Source organism: Pseudophryne corroboree, chromosome 6 (assembly GCF_028390025.1).
Source record: "Pseudophryne corroboree isolate aPseCor3 chromosome 6, aPseCor3.hap2, whole genome shotgun sequence".
Classification (NCBI taxonomy): domain Eukaryota; kingdom Metazoa; phylum Chordata; class Amphibia; order Anura; family Myobatrachidae; genus Pseudophryne; species Pseudophryne corroboree.
Window position 1 is genome coordinate 745,144,236 of NC_086449.1, and position 18,137 is coordinate 745,162,372.

Below are 18,137 nucleotides of genomic sequence, written 5' to 3' on the forward strand. Positions count from 1 at the left end.
CTTTGAAAAGCTCCTCTCACATGAAGCCACAGACACAAATCGTCAGAAATAATTGTAGACTTAGTAAGAGGTTTGGTAGAGATTCTACAAAGTCCCATTCCGCTATGAATTTCAAAACATCTAATATTGGCCAATCTTTGGCTTTTTCCAGATCAATGTTTGCTGCTTTCAGGTGCCTTCTTAGCCTTGGTATTTCTATTAAAAGTGAACTTTCAGATAACTCATCATAGAAAGTGGTTAGTTTTGGAACAGACACCTTTAACTGTTCATCAGTGGCAGATATGAGACTCTTCGCTTGAACAGCTTCAAACATGGCTGATATTTCCTGGATGGCTCTTGATCTGATCTGAAGTTCAGAAAGAAAGCGATCAATGCACTCAAACATCGCCCTTTTATTTTCTTCTTCAAGAGAGAGTCCAGCGTCACTTGCTTCTTCCCCGGGCAACCGTTTCTTGAACCTGGCTCTTCTCTGTACTGCAATTCCATATTCATCTGATTTTGAAAGCGCCTCTTCAATTGCGTGCTCCACTAGATGACTGCGTTCCTCATGCAGAAAAAGTTTAAGCGCCTCTAACTTTGCCACCACCTTGTCGAGAGTTAAGCCCTTAGTCTGCAGGTACTGCTGTGTAAGATTAACTTACTGAAGTACATCACACCAGAAGTACAGGTAGCACAGAAAAGTGAAATCACAGACAGCAGGCAAAAGACCTTGTGCTGCTCCTCTTGTGTCCATATTTTCATGTACATCACAAAGATCTTCAATCGCGTCCACAAACTTATCAAGCTTTTCCTTAACTGGCGTAACTGCAGCATGATGAGCACTCCAGCGTGTTGTGGATAACCTTTTCACTGAAACTCCAGTATGTTCAATTAACACATCCCATCGATGGGTTGAAGTAGCAAAGAAAGAAAACATTGCCTCAAGAGTTCCAAAAAATGTCACACATGATGCATTTTCAGCAAAAGAGTGCTGACCGCACAAATTAAGCGAATGGTCCACACATCCACTAAAAATAGCTTTCCTGTTCTTTCTCTTAAGAATGGCTTGTATACCTCCATGGATTCCAGCCATAGTGGCAGCATTATCATAGCCTTGAGAACGACACATCATTATGTACAGTCCATCATTTTTCAGTGTTTTTAAAATGTCAGAACTAGAGATGAGCGCCTGAAATTTTTCGGGTTTTGTGTTTTGGTTTTGGGTTCGGTTCCGCGGCCGTGTTTTGGGTTCGAACGCGTTTTGGCAAAACCTCACCGAATTTTTTTTGTCGGATTCGGGTGTGTTTTGGATTCGGGTGTTTTTTTCAAAAAACACTAAAAAACAGCTTAAATCATAAAATTTGGGGGTCATTTTGATCCCAAAGTATTATTAACCTCAAAAACCATAATTTACACTCATTTTCAGTCTATTCTGAATACCTCACACCTCACAATATTATTTTTAGTCCTAAAATTTGCACCGAGGTCGCTGTGTGAGTAAGATAAGCGACCCTAGTGGCCGACACAAACACCGGGCCCATCTAGGAGTGGCACTGCAGTGTCACGCAGGATGTCCCTTCCAAAAAACCCTCCCCAAACAGCACATGACGCAAAGAAAAAAAAGAGGCGCAATGAGGTAGCTGTGTGAGTAAGATTAGCGACCCTAGTGGCCGACACAAACACCGGGCCCATCTAGGAGTGGCACTGCAGTGTCACGCAGGATGGCCCTTCCAAAAAACCCTCCCCAAACAGCACATGACGCAAAGAAAAAAAGAGGCGCAATGAGGTAGCTGACTGTGTGAGTAAGATTAGCGACCCTAGTGGCCGACACAAACACCGGGCACATCTAGGAGTGGCACTGCAGTGTCACGCAGGATGTCCCTTCCAAAAAACCCTCCCCAAACAGCACATGACGCAAAGAAAAAAAGAGGCGCAATGAGGTAGCTGTGTGAGTAAGATTATCGACCCTAGTGGCCGACACAAACACCGGGCCCATCTAGGAGTGGCACTGCAGTGTCACGCAGGGTGTCCCTTCCAAAAAACCCACCCCAATCAGCACATGATGCAAAGAAAAAGAAAAGAAAAAAGAGGTGCAAGATGGAATTATCCTTGGGCCCTCCCACCCACCCTTATGTTGTATAAACAAAACAGGACATGCACACTTTAACCAACCCATCATTTCAGTGACAGGGTCTGCCACACGACTGTGACTGATATGACGGGTTGGTTTGGACCCCCCCCAAAAAAGAAGCAATTAATCTCTCCTTGCACAAACTGGCTCTACAGAGGCAAGATGTCCACCTCATCTTCACCCTCCGATATATCACCGTGTACATCCCCCTCCTCACAGATTATCAATTCGTCCCCACTGGAATCCACCATCTCAGCTCCCTGTGTACTTTGTGGAGGCAATTGCTGCTGGTCAATGTCTCCGCGGAGGAATTGATTATAATTCATTTTAATGAACATCATCTTCTCCACATTTTCTGGATGTAACCTCGTACGCCGATTGCTGACAAGGTGAGCGGCGGCACTAAACACTCTTTCGGAGTACACACTTGTGGGAGGGCAACTTAGGTAGAATAAAGCCAGTTTGTGCAAGGGCCTCCAAATTGCCTCTTTTTCCTGCCAGTATAAGTACGGACTGTGTGACGTGCCTACTTGGATGCGGTCACTCATATAATCCTCCACCATTCTATCAATGTTGAGAGAATCATATGCAGTGACAGTAGACGACATGTCCGTAATCGTTGTCAGGTCCTTCAGTCCGGACCAGATGTCAGCATCAGCAGTCGCTCCAGACTGCCCTGCATCACCGCCAGCGGGTGGGCTCGGAATTCTGAGCCTTTTCCTCGCACCCCCAGTTGCGGGAGAATGTGAAGGAGGAGATGTTGACAGGTCGCGTTCCGCTTGACTTGACAATTTTGTCACCAGCAGGTCTTTCAACCCCAGCAGACCTGTGTCTGCCGGAAAGAGAGATCCAAGGTAGGCTTTAAATCTAGGATCGAGCACGGTGGCCAAAATGTAGTGCTCTGATTTCAACAGATTGACCACCCGTGAATCCTTGTTAAGCGAATTAAGGGCTGCATCCACAAGTCCCACATGCCTAGCGGAATCGCTCCGTGTTAGCTCCTCCTTCAATGCCTCCAGCTTCTTCTGCAAAAGCCTGATGAGGGGAATGACCTGACTCAGGCTGGCAGTGTCTGAACTGACTTCACGTGTGGCAAGTTCAAAGGGCATCAGAACCTTGCACAACGTTGAAATCATTCTCCACTGCACTTGAGACAGGTGCATTCCACCTACTATATCGTGCTCAATTGTATAGGCTTGAATGGCCTTTTGCTGCTCCTCCAACCTCTGAAGCATATAGAGGGTTGAATTCCACCTCGTTACCACTTCTTGCTTCAGATGATGGCAGGGCAGGTTCAGTAGTTTTTGGTGGTGCTCCAGTTTTCTGTACGTGGTGCCTGTACGCCGAAAGTGTCCCGCAATTCTTCTGGCCACCGACAGCATCTCTTGCACGGCCCTGTCGTTTTTTAAAAAATTCTGCACCACCAAATTCAAGGTATGTGCAAAACATGGGACGTGCTGGAATTGGCCCAGATTTAATGCACACACAATATTGCTGGCGTTGTCCGATGCCACAAATCCACAGGAGAGTCCAATTGGGGTAAGCCATTCCGCGATGATCTTCCTCAGTTGCCGTAAGAGGTTTTCAGCTGTGTGCGTATTCTGGAAAGCGGTGATACAAAGCGTAGCCTGCCTAGGAAAGAGTTGGCGTTTGCGAGATGCTGCTACTGGTGCCGCCGCTGCTGTTCTTGCGGCGGGAGTCCATACATCTACCCAGTGGGCTGTCACAGTCATATAGTCCTGACCCTGCCCTGCTCCACTTGTCCACATGTCCGTGGTTAAGTGGACATTGGGTACAGCTGCATTTTTTAGGACACTGGTGACTCTTTTTCTGAGGTCTGTGTACATTTTCGGTATCGCCTGCCTAGAGAAATGGAACCTAGATGGTATTTGGTACCGGGGACACAGTACCTCCAACAAGTCTCTAGTTGGCTCTGCAGTAATGATGGATACCGGAACCACGTTTCTCACCACCCAGGATGCCAAGGCCTCAGTTATCCGCTTTGCAGTAGGATGACTGCTGTGATATTTCATCTTCCTCGCAAAGGACTGTTGAACAGTCAATTGCTTACTGGAAGTAGTACAAGTGGGCTTACGACTTCCCCTCTGGGATGACCATCGACTCCCAGCGGCAACAACAGCAGCGCCAGCAGCAGTAGGCGTTACACGCAAGGATGCATCGGAGGAATCCCAGGCAGGAGAGGACTCGTCAGACTTGCCAGTGACATGGCCTGCAGGACTATTGGCATTCCTGGGGAAGGAGGAAATTGACACTGAGGGAGTTGGTGGGGTGGTTTGCGTGAGCTTGGTTACAAGAGGAAGGGATTTACTGGTCAGTGGACTGCTTCCGCTGTCACCCAAAGTTTTTGAACTTGTCACTGACTTATTATGAATGCGCTGCAGGTGACGTATAAGGGAGGATGTTCCGAGGTGGTTAACGTCCTTACCCCTACTTATTACAGCTTGACAAAGGGAACACACGGCTTGACACCTGTTGTCCGCATTTGTGGTGAAATACCTCCACACCGAAGAGCTGATTTTTTTGGTATTTTCACCTGGCATGTCAACGGCCATATTCCTCCCACGGACAACAGGTGTCTCCCCGGGTGCCTGACTTAAACAAACCACCTCACCATCAGAATCCTCCTGGTCAATTTCCTCCCCAGCGCCAGCAACACCCATATCCTCCTCATCCTGGTGTACTTCAACACTGACATCTTCAATCTGACTATCAGGAACTGGACTGCGGGTGCTCCTTCCAGCACTTGCAGGGGGCATGCAAATAGTGGAAGGCGCATGCTCTTCAAGTCCAGTGTTGGGAAGGTCAGGCATCGCAAACGACACAATTGGACTCTCCTTGTGGATTTGGGATTTCAAAGAACGCACAGTTCTTTGCGGTGCTTTTGCCAGCTTGAGTCTTTTCAGTTTTCTAGCGAGAGGCTGAGTGCTTCCATCCTCATGTGAAGCTGAACCACTAGCCATGAACATAGGCCAGGGCCTCAGCCGTTCCTTGCCACTCCGTGTGGTAAATGGCATATTGGCAAGTTTACGCTTCTCCTCCGACAATTTTATTTTAGGTTTTGGAGTCTTTTTTTTCTGATATTTGGTGTTTTGGATTTGACATGCTCTGTACTATGACATTGGGCATCGGCCTTGGCAGACGACGTTGCTGGCATTTCATCGTCTCGGCCATGACTAGTGGCAGCAGCTTCAGCACGAGGTGGAAGTGGATCTTGATCTTTCCCTAATTTTGGAACCTCAACTTTTTTGTTCTCCATATTTTATAGGCAGAACTAAAAGGCACCTCAGGTAAACAATGGAGATGGATGGATTGGATACTAGTATACAATTATGGACGGACTGCCACGGTTAGGTGGTATAAAAAAACCACGGTTAGGTGGTATATATTATAATAATAATACAATTATGGATGGACGGACTGCCTGCCGACTGCCGACACAGAGGTAGCCACAGCCGTGAACTACCGCACTGTACACTGGTTGATAAAGAGATAGTAGTATACTCGTAACAATTAGGATGACACTATGACGGTATAAAGAATGAAAAAAAAACCACGGTTAGGTGGTAGGTATATAATAATAAATAATACAATTCTGGTCGGACGGACTGCCTGCCGTGTGCCGACACAGAGGTAGCCACAGCCGTGAACTACCGCACTGTACACTGGTTGATAAAGAGATAGTAGTATACTCGTAACAATTAGGATGACACTATGACGGTATAAAGAATGAAAAAAAAAACCACGGTTAGGTGGTAGGTATATAATAATAAATAATACAATTCTGGTCGGACGGACTGCCTGCCGTGTGCCGACACAGAGGTAGCCACAGCCGTGAACTACCGCACTGTACACTGGTTGATAAAGAGATAGTAGTATACTCGTAACAATTAGGATGACACTATGACGGTATAAAGAATGAAAAAAAAACCACGGTTAGGTGGTAGGTATATAATAATAAATAATACAATTCTGGTCGGACGGACTGCCTGCCGTGTGCCGACACAGAGGTAGCCACAGCCGTGAACTACCGCACTGTACACTGGTTGATAAAGAGATAGTAGTATACTCGTAACAATTAGGATGACACTATGACGGTATAAAGAATGAAAAAAAAAACCACGGTTAGGTGGTAGGTATATAATAATAAATAATACAATTCTGGTCGGACGGACTGCCTGCCGTGTGCCGACACAGAGGTAGCCACAGCCGTGAACTACCGCACTGTACACTGGTTGATAAAGAGATAGTAGTATACTCGTAACAATTAGGATGACACTATGACGGTATAAAGAATGAAAAAAAAACCACGGTTAGGTGGTAGGTATATAATAATAAATAATACAATTCTGGTCGGACGGACTGCCTGCCGTGTGCCGACACAGAGGTAGCCACAGCCGTGAACTACCGCACTGTACACTGGTTGATAAAGAGATAGTAGTATACTCGTAACAATTAGGATGACACTATGACGGTATAAAGAATGAAAAAAAAACCACGGTTAGGTGGTAGGTATATAATAATAAATAATACAATTCTGGTCGGACGGACTGCCTGCCGTGTGCCGACACAGAGGTAGCCACAGCCGTGAACTACCGCACTGTACACTGGTTGATAAAGAGATAGTAGTATACTCGTAACAATTAGGATGACACTATGACGGTATAAAGAATGAAAAAAAAACCACGGTTAGGTGGTAGGTATATAATAATAAATAATACAATTCTGGTCGGACGGACTGCCTGCCGTGTGCCGACACAGAGGTAGCCACAGCCGTGAACTACTGCACTGTACACTGGTTGATAAAGAGATAGTAGTATACTCGTAACAATTAGGATGACACTATGACGGTATAAAGAATGAAAAAAAAAACCACGGTTAGGTGGTAGGTATATAATAATAAATACAATTCTGGTCGGACGGACTGCCTGCCGTGTGCCGACACAGAGGTAGCCACAGCCGTGAACTACCGCACTGTACACTGGTTGATAAAGAGATAGTAGTATACTCGTAACAATTAGGATGACACTATGACGGTATAAAGAATGAAAAAAAAAACCACGGTTAGGTGGTAGGTATATAATAATAAATAATACAATTCTGGTCGGACGGACTGCCTGCCGTGTGCCGACACAGAGGTAGCCACAGCCGTGAACTACCGCACTGTACACTGGTTGATAAAGAGATAGTAGTATACTCGTAACAATTAGGATGACACTATGACGGTATAAAGAATGAAAAAAAAACCACGGTTAGGTGGTAGGTATATAATAATAAATAATACAATTCTGGTCGGACGGACTGCCTGCCGTGTGCCGACACAGAGGTAGCCACAGCCGTGAACTACCGCACTGTACACTGGTTGATAAAGAGATAGTAGTATACTCGTAACAATTAGGATGACACTATGACGGTATAAAGAATGAAAAAAAAACCACGGTTAGGTGGTAGGTATATAATAATAAATAATACAATTCTGGTCGGACGGACTGCCTGCCGTGTGCCGACACAGAGGTAGCCACAGCCGTGAACTACCGCACTGTACACTGGTTGATAAAGAGATAGTAGTATACTCGTAACAATTAGGATGACACTATGACGGTATAAAGAATGAAAAAAAAACCACGGTTAGGTGGTAGGTATATAATAATAAATAATACAATTCTGGTCGGACGGACTGCCTGCCGTGTGCCGACACAGAGGTAGCCACAGCCGTGAACTACCGCACTGTACACTGGTTGATAAAGAGATAGTAGTATACTCGTAACAATTAGGATGACACTATGACGGTATAAAGAATGAAAAAAAAACCACGGTTAGGTGGTAGGTATATAATAATAAATAATACAATTCTGGTCGGACGGACTGCCTGCCGTGTGCCGACACAGAGGTAGCCACAGCCGTGAACTACCGCACTGTACACTGGTTGATAAAGAGATAGTAGTATACTCGTAACAATTAGGATGACACTATGACGGTATAAAGAATGAAAAAAAAAACCACGGTTAGGTGGTAGGTATATAATAATAAATAATACAATTCTGGTCGGACGGACTGCCTGCCGTGTGCCGACACAGAGGTAGCCACAGCCGTGAACTACCGCACTGTACACTGGTTGATAAAGAGATAGTAGTATACTCGTAACAATTAGGATGACACTATGACGGTATAAAGAATGAAAAAAAAAACCACGGTTAGGTGGTAGGTATATAATAATAAATAATACAATTCTGGTCGGACGGACTGCCTGCCGTGTGCCGACACAGAGGTAGCCACAGCCGTGAACTACCGCACTGTACACTGGTTGATAAAGAGATAGTAGTATACTCGTAACAATTAGGATGACACTATGACGGTATAAAGAATGAAAAAAAAACCACGGTTAGGTGGTAGGTATATAATAATAAATAATACAATTCTGGTCGGACGGACTGCCTGCCGTGTGCCGACACAGAGGTAGCCACAGCCGTGAACTACCGCACTGTACACTGGTTGATAAAGAGATAGTAGTATACTCGTAACAATTAGGATGACACTATGACGGTATAAAGAATGAAAAAAAAAACACGGTTAGGTGGTAGGTATATAATAATAAATAATACAATTCTGGTCGGACGGACTGCCTGCCGTGTGCCGACACAGAGGTAGCCACAGCCGTGAACTACCGCACTGTACTGTGTCTGCTGCTAATATAGACTGGTTGATATTTAAAGAGATATTAGTAGTATACAACAATACTATACTGGTGGTCAGGCACTGGTCACCACTCCTGCAGCAAAAGTGTGCACTGTTAATTAATATAATTGTACTCCTGGCTCCTGCTAACAACCTGCAGTGCTCCCCAGTCTCCCCCACAATTAATTATAAGCTTTTAATTTATACATTGATGACTGTGCAGCACACTGGGCTGAGCTGAGTGCACACAGACTGAGTCACACTGTGTGACTGACTGTGCTGTGTATCGTTTTTTTTTTCAGGCAGAGAACGGATATAGCAGAGAGAAGTGAACGGATATATTATATTAAATAAAAGTTAACTAGCAACTGCACTGGTCACTGACTGTGGTAAACTAACTCTGTCTGCGACTCTGCACAATCTCTCTCTCTCTATCTAATCTATCTCTATTCTAATGGAGAGGACGCCAGACACGTCCTCTCCCTATCAATCTCAATGCACGAGTGAAAATGGCGGCGACGCGCGGCTCCTTATATAGAATCCGAGTCTCGCGATAGAATCCGAGCCTCGCGAGAATCCGACAGCGTCATGATGACGTTCGGGCGCGCTCGGGTTAACCGAGCAAGGCGGGAAGATCCGAGTCGCTCGGACCCGTGAAAAAAAACATGAAGTTCGGGCGGGTTCGGATTCCGAGGAACCGAACCCGCTCATCTCTAGTCAGAACTGAGGTCAGCAGCTCTTTTCCCCTTTAAAGGGAAAAATCCGAGAAATACCTCTTTTACTTCAACTTTCATGTTGTTGATTGTTACATATCTGATCACTTCAGACATCTGGTCAGTATGTGATATGTCAGGTGTGCTGTCAAACATGATCCCAAAATACTTTGCAGACTTTATGTCCATGACAAGCTTCTCCTTCACATGATTTGCCAGGACACTTATAAACTCATTCTGATTGTTTGGTGCTAGATATGAGACTGACACTTTAAGTTTACACGTGCTCCGTTTTAATCTCATTAGGTGCTCTTTCAGCACTGGATCATATTTTGAAAATACCTCAACCATCTCAAGAAAGTTCCCAATATTCAATGAAGTCTCATCTTCCTTGTGGCCGCGGAATGCCAGATTCTGCATGGCAAGAAACAACGTGATATCAAGCAATCAGTGCAAGATATCCCTCCACTTTTTCTTCTCCATTTCCATTAAAGAAACACTTTTGGCGTCGATGGTTTTGTGCAGCCTAAGACCTGCTGCCAATGTTTTCCACTTTTCAAGGCAACATAGGTGTTCTTCGGAAGTCTCATGGTTATGTACTTTCGGGTTCAGTTTCCACCACTTCTGAAACCCAGTCACAAATTTGGATGTCGTACTTGTAGCACTAACGGCAAACAGTCGGCAGCAAAAACAGTATAATTTGTTGCTGACAACTGAGTAAACCATCCATGACCGCAGAATTTTCTCACCATTTGGCATTATCTTGTAAAACCACTCTTTTGAAATCTGGCGTACACCGCCCTTTGCTTTTGCATCTGAATCTTTCCTCGCCACTGCACTGAAAGGCCCATCTTTATTTTGGTAATAATCGCTTCCCCTTTTGATGATTTCAACCCGAAAATGATCTGGAACTGGTATTTCCCAGAAGGAAACATCATGTAAAATTTGCAAATCTTTCTCTGTAACATCACTCATCTCCTTTACAGTATCACGGCTAGAGTCACTTTCAGCACTTTCTTCTGCTTCACATTCTTCCATTTCCACTCCTTGTTTTTCTGCTGTAAATTCTGCAATTTCCACATCTTGCTCTTCAGCAGAATGCATGCAAGCAACAGAAGTATAATCAGTATCAATTGGAGACTGACACTGAGGAGCTGTGTCTTTTGAAGAACCCTGCCCATCATCCTGTCTTTTGACAAACTGAAGCATGGATCCAGCTAGTGTTTTCAGTGATTTATTTCTTGCCTTTTTTGCTTTCCCTTGCTGGCATCCACTTGGCCTCTTTGATTTATGCACTCCATGCATCATGATAGAATATCCCTGCAAATGATAAAAAGGCATTATTTGCATTTTTTTTAAATAAAACTAAAAACAAAAAAAGTAAATGTAAATCCATTGTGAATAGGACAGGAAGAGGAAGGCAGATCTTGGATCATGTGATTCTGCTGCTACCCTGCTAGGTTTATTACAGGTACAGAACACTGCATGGGGAAGTTGCTTTTAATATTTAAATGCACCCTGCCCTCCCCATTGTGAGTCAACGAGATGCTTGATAATGTGACCACAAAGAAAAAGAATGCAGATGCACTATCTCTAGCATTACAACTAGTGGAGCCTTGCCATACCAGCTGAAACAGCCCCATGTAGCATAATGCTACCACCTCCATGCTAGTCTGTAGGTACTGTACACTCTGGCATCAGATGCTCTCCTGGCAATCGCCAAAACCAAACACGTTCACCTGAACTGAAAAGTGTAAACCGTGATCCGTCGCTCCATAACACTTGCCATCGATCCACTGTCCAGTTTTTGTGCTCTTTATATCATTGTAAGCGCTGGGCTGCATTCTTCTTTGTGATTAGAGGTTTACGAACAGCTGCTTGGCCATAAAATCCAAGTACATGGGTCTACCTATGAGGTATTCTTGTCGAAACCAGACCACTAGTGTCCATTTTGAACTCGTGTGCAATGGTATGCATGGGACGACCCCTGTTCTTTCACAGCGATCTGTTTAGCACTCTCTGATCCCTGGGTTGCAGTTTCAGAGGTCTTCCAGGGAGCGAGGTTCTAAAAGATGGCTCTGTAGTAGTTATTATCTTTCTAAGTGCAGTGCCGATAATTTCAAATATGTGTATGTGTGTGTGTGTGTGTGTGTGTGTGTGTGTGTGTGTGTGTGTGTGTATATATATATATATATAAAAATAATAAACAACGTGGATGTTCGTGACGTCACCCGCTGGGTCCGGAGCCGGTGTGAGAGACCAGCAGAGCTGAGAAGCAGACGGACGGCTACACTTGTGGGATGGTCCCGTTATACGAGTGAATTTTAACCTCTATGTATGTGGATATATTACCTTTTTATAAAATGTTACCAATAATACTTTGACGAGTGCGCTCTCCATTTTCTTTGCACTTTATGCTCCGGTGGCTTGGAGTGGGATTGAGCTGCACTGGGAGGCTTCTCCCAAAAACTCTGGATGAACTGTTTGCGCAGAGACTGAGTATTACTGCATGTATATATGTATATATATATATATATATATATATATATATATGGTAGGGGGGGCATTTGAATAGCTCCGATGGGAGCCCAATACATTTGGGCGCCCAGAAAACAGTTGAATAGACCCCAATGTATCCAATAATAGTTTCACTTTGTATAGATTTGGGTTGTGGACACAGCACAGCTAGCGCACCCGGGACGCTGCAGGTATCTATGGTTACCCATATGCACAAGGATTGCGGCCATCATCAGCACTGGCCACCGGCGGGGTTTGTCCCTCATTCGGCATACCAGAAAACGCCAGTTGCAGGTCTACTTAAGATGTTGCACATTTGAGTGTGTTCTGCCTTGAAAAAAGGACGGAAGTCCTGAAATGTCGCCACTTAGCTGAATATACAGCACACACACACAGATAACACACACATACTCTGCAGCGCTGTACAGAGAATATTTGGCCATTCACATCAGTCCCTGACCCAGTGGAGCTTACACTCTATATTCCCTACCACATATACTGTCACTGGCCTAGACTGAGGGTGTTGTGAACTCGGGGATTCTTCCGATGGTTGGGAAGAGGAACCACAACTGAGTTGGAGAAGGGAGGGCCTGATATAAGATCTCCTCATACAAGACGCTGACAGTTTGATGAAATAAGAAAGAGCTTTATTGCGAAAGAAAACAACTTAAAGTCAAATGCCAACGGAATAAATGAAGGGAAAGTCCAGACCCACTGGAGGGTTAAGTGAGCAGTAATGGGGATGCAGGTAATTGAAGAAACTGTGGGTGATGTTGAAAGTCACTGATAACCTGTGGACCTTATGAATGATGATTATTAGCACGGATGGTTGAAGAACTTGTAAATGGTGACAGAGACGCTGATGATGTGAGAAACTGAAGTGCAGGGGTTTTAGACACTTTGAATTTGTAGAACTTGAGAATGGAGACTGAGACGCTGTGGATGTGAGGGATTGGAGTGCAGGGGTTTTAGACGCTGTGGATCTGTAGAACTTGTGAACGGAGACTAAGACGCTGATGATGTGAGAATTTGAAGTGAAGGGGTTTCTGACGCTGTGGATCTGTAGAACTTGAGAACGGAGACTGAGACGCTGATGAAGTGAGGAATTGAAGTGCAGGGGTTTCTGACGCTGTGGATCTGTAGAACTTGAGAACGGAGACTGAGACGCTGATGAAGTGAGGAATTGAAGTGCAGGGGTTTGAGACGCTGTTGGACTATGGAACTTGTGAACGGAGACTTGAGACGCTGATTCCTAGGAGCACGGATGACTGGAACGCAGGAAGGTTACTGGTCGCTGAATATACCGAAGCTGGAGCAGTGAACTGGCAGCTGGAAATGCCGGAGGCACTGGGGTACGACTGCAGTAATCCTTGCCGGAAGCAGGAGCACTGGCATCTACGTCAGGGAAAGACGATACTCAGGCACTGAAGCTCTGTCTGGCGTCTGACTTTGAATCTCCTGCCAGCGCTGGATTGGCAGAGCAGTCTGATGATGTCACCTGCCCCCCGTCCACGTGATGCTGGGTGTCATGGCGGCGCCCATGCCCCAGGGAACCGCCGGTAGCCGTGCCAACCAGACGCCGGAGCCCGTGGCCCACCGAAGGCAGAGGCCGCAACACCGACCAGCAGACACGCAGGGGTAAGCGCGGCGAACGCCGCCTCTGGTGTGTGACATATACATGAACACACATTCACACTAGGGTTAATTTTTTGTTGGGAGCCAATTAACCTACCAGTATATTTTTCGATTGTGACGCAAGCACGAGGCAGTAATGCTAATCATTACACCATCCGTGCTGCACATTGTATCCATATTACAAGGAGGGCAACGAAGCACATTTATACTGCCGGGCTGACACAGTATATATATATATATATATATATATATATATATATATATATATATATATAAAGCACGGCACTAAAGGAATTTGGTAGTTCCGTGCTTCCGGCCAAATGACGCTTGGCAAGGTCAATCTGTACTATTGCAGCATAGGCATATATGTGGTTTTTTCAACAATTGATACAGAGTGCCAGATTGCTCAAGTATATGTGTGTGTATCTATATATACAGGTTGAGTATCCCTTATCCAAAAAACTTGGGACCAGAGGTATTTTGGATATCGGATTTTTCCGTATTTTGGAATACAGGTTGAGTATCCCATATCCAAATATTCCGAAATACGGACTTTTTTGAGTGAGAGTGAGATAGTGAAACCTTTGTTTTTTGATGGCTCAATGTACACAAACTTTGTTTAATACACAGTTATTAAAAATATTGTATTAAATGACCTTCAGGCTGTGTGTATAAGGTGTATATGAAACATAAATGAATTGTGTGAATGTACACACACTTTGTGTAATGGACAAAGTTATAAAAATATTGGCTAAAATTACCTTCAGGCTGTGTGTATAAGGTGTATATGTAACATAAATACATTCTGTGCTTAGATTTAGGTCCCATCGCCATGATATCTCATTATGGTATGCAATTATTCCAAAATACGGAAAATTCCGATATCCAAAATACCTCTGGTCCCAAGCATTTTGGATAAGGGATACTCAACCTGTAATTGCATACCATAATGAGATATCATGGTGATGGGACCTAAATCTAAGCACAGAATGCATTCATGTTACATATACACCTTATACACACAGCCTGAATGTAATTTTAGCCAATATTTTTTATAACTTTGTGTATTAAACAAAGTGTGTGTACATTCACACAATTCATTTATGTTTCATATACACCTTATACACACAGCCTGAAGGTCATTTAATACAATATTTTTAATAACTGTGTATTAAACAAAGTTTGTGTACATTGAGCCATCAAAAAAACAAAGGTTTCACTATTTCACTCTCACTCAAAAAAGTCCGTATTTCGGAATATTCCGTATTTCGGAATATTTGGATATGGGATACTCAACCTGTATATATATATATATATATATATATATATAGTTCTATATACATAGATCTAGTTATATAAATATATAATATAAGTAAATATATATATGTATGAGTGTGTGCATAGCGAGAGAGAGATAGATATACATAGATAGCAGACAATGTGTGCGTGTGGAGGGGTTGTTGTGCTCTCATCTAACCCACAGCGGGGTTAATGTATAGCAGCAATATAGTCGTGGCACTCTGAGGACTTTTTAGTTAAGTAAAAACGTTGACGGACGTCTTAGGAAGATGTCAACATTTCATTTGCTTTATTTGCAAAAAACCTCATCTAACCCCGCTGTGGGCACAACAACCCCTCCACACATACACACATTACGGAGCAGGTATCCCACATATCTAAAAAAATAAAAATAAAAAGCAAAATCCACATAAAATATATTGCAAAAGCCAGATCCACATTAAAAAAAAAAAACTTAAAAAGCCAGATCCGCTTTAAAAATAAAAACACTGAAAAAGCCAAATCCACACAAAATATCCACATAAAATACATTGCAAAAGGCAGGTCCACATTAACAAAAAAAATACTTAAAAAGTCAGATCCACTTAAAAAAACGTAAAAAGTGAGATCCACGTTACAAAAAAAAGCTGAAAAAGAAAAATCCACATAAAAAAAAACACTGAAAAAGCAAGATCCATATAAAATACATTGCAAAAGCCAGATCCACGTGAACAAAAAAAAAAAAACCCTGTAAAAGCGATAAACACTTAAAAAAAATAAAATAACAGTACTATACTCACCATTGGCTGAAGTCTTACTGTTATGCGGGTCCCTCACCGTGGAGCTCACAGACGGGCAGGCTGTGGGAGACCAAGCAGCAGGAATGCGAAGCTGCAATGCATCAGGCCATCAGTGGGATGGGGATAACCAGGCACGGTGGTGGGCGGCCAGTAGTCATTTTAAATGTGGCGCCTACTTGCGAACCAATAGGAGCTTGCGGTACGGCAACGCTCCTGATCAGCTGTCGGTCCATGAGCTCAGAATGGTTGGAGGTCGGCGCCTCATTTGAAGCATTGTCAGCGCTATCATCCATAGCTGCCCAGCCCCTGCCTTACCGCTTGTGTCTATGTTCCCTTCGTGATCCGGACCAGGAAGTGACAGCACGAGAGGGCAGTAGATTACTTCCGCCCTTACAGCACCTTAATGTTATATCCATTCTCCGTTCGTTTGTGGTTATTTCGTTTTACCTATGTACCATTGGACGTTCGACACGCTTCGGGCAGGGTGTCTCGCTCCGCTTCGCTCGCCACAGGTTACTATTAAAAATAGTTTGTGACATGGACCCAGGGGGTTATGGGAAAGGTCCTCTCCACGAAAGATAACTAGACGCTACCCTACCTGACCGCATGCCCGGCCCCATCCTCACTACGTTCCCAGTCCCCTCCTCATAGTGTTCACGGCCCTGGTCGCCAGGCACCAATACCTGGTCGCCATGGCGTCTTGGCCGCCGGAATTTGTCGTGCCATGCAATACACACTTACAAAATCTAATCTAAATTACCTTTTATCCTTTTGATATCAAATAAACATTTAACTGCATTTAGTATCAGTTGTACAGCAGTCACATAGGTGTACTAGTGGAAAGAACCAATCTGTGCGCAAAAGGATCACAGTTAAAACATAAACTGTTTTATTAATAATCCAGTTAAAATGCAGTTAAAACCGCTTACATACCGTCCCAGTCAGAAGCGGCTTTAACTGCATGGTGACTCTCTTTTCAACACTTAAGTTACAGAACTGTGTCACAGACACTTTGCATATTAATCAACTGGCTCTTTGGATGAATCTTGGTGAGCTAATATGCATCTCATTTAAATACAGGCTGGCCAGCCAGTGTGGACATTTTATAATTATTGAGTCAGTGCACAGAATTGAGACTGCGATTTGGGAAATACATTCTGAATTGTTACATTAACATCAGTTCAGAATAATTACATTTCTGAGAGACTGCGATATCCCTTTTGGTTTCATCTTATGAGATATAGATGGTCTTTAAAATAGTAGTGGTATTTGCTATATTATTGTATTTGTGTGGTCACTCCTAAAGATTATATCATATTTTAGCTTACCAATATTGGATTATTAATAAAACAATTTATGTTTTAACTTTGATCCTTTTGCACACACATTGGTTCTTTCCACTTTTTCTTGTTTTTAGGGGTTAGCAACCTCCCCCTTTTTTCAAAATTGTGCAGCATTAGGAAGTTCCCACAGGGTTGAAGGCTACGGGCGCCCTTTTGTCTTGTGTTTACATAGGTGTACTAACCTCCCCCGCCGCTTTATTTGGCTTTTCTCAGAGCTCTTTTTGTATTATCTTCACTGATAGTGGTCACCGCTCCGCTGCCCGGCGCTACCCATTGCTCCCCGTCTTCATTCTCCTCTCTGCCATCCGCATCATCACTGCCGTGGCCACTGATTCCTCCGCTCTCCGTAGAGCTTGGTCTGCCAGTCTGTTCTCCATCCATAGCTCCGCAGTGGCGGCTATGACTGAGACACAGTGCCGCTGCTGGACCCCAGTAGCAGTGACACTGATAATACCCCGGGCGGCGGCACACTCGAAGCGTGCTGTCCGTGGCATTGTCCGCGTCGCAAAAGGTATGTGTTTGTTTGCTTTAAACATAGCGGGCGTGAGCCGCGTGACTGCGGTCCGCTATAGGAGGAGGGGGTGCGGACGTGAGAGTGCCTGTATTTGGTGTCACCCCATTGAAGGGTGACACCGGGGTGCGGGCAGCACCCCCCGCACCCTCTAAGTGACTCCACTGTACGGCAGGTCACTGAAATTATACGGCAGGATCACTGGAATTATACGGCAGGATCGCTGGAATTATATGGCAGGATCACTGGACGTATACACCAGTACCACTGGAATTATACGGCAGGATCACTGGATTTATACGGCAGTACCACTGGAATTACAGTATATGGCAGGATCACTGGATTTATATGCCAGTACCACTGGAATTATACGTCAGGATTACTGGAATTATATGGCAGGATCACTGGATTTATACGGCAGGATCACTGGAATTATACGCAGGATCACTGGAATTATACGGCAGTACCACTGGATTTATACGGCAGTACTACTGGACATATACGGCAGTATCACTGGACTGGACTTATACGCCAGTA

General features: G+C 44.2%; 1 pseudogene; it reads right to left on the reverse strand.

Annotated features, from left to right (window-relative positions):
• Positions 1-16: 16 nt before the first annotated feature.
• LOC134934679 (uncharacterized) lies at positions 17-11,183 on the reverse strand (annotated as a pseudogene).
• Positions 11,184-18,137: the final 6,954 nt, after the last annotated feature.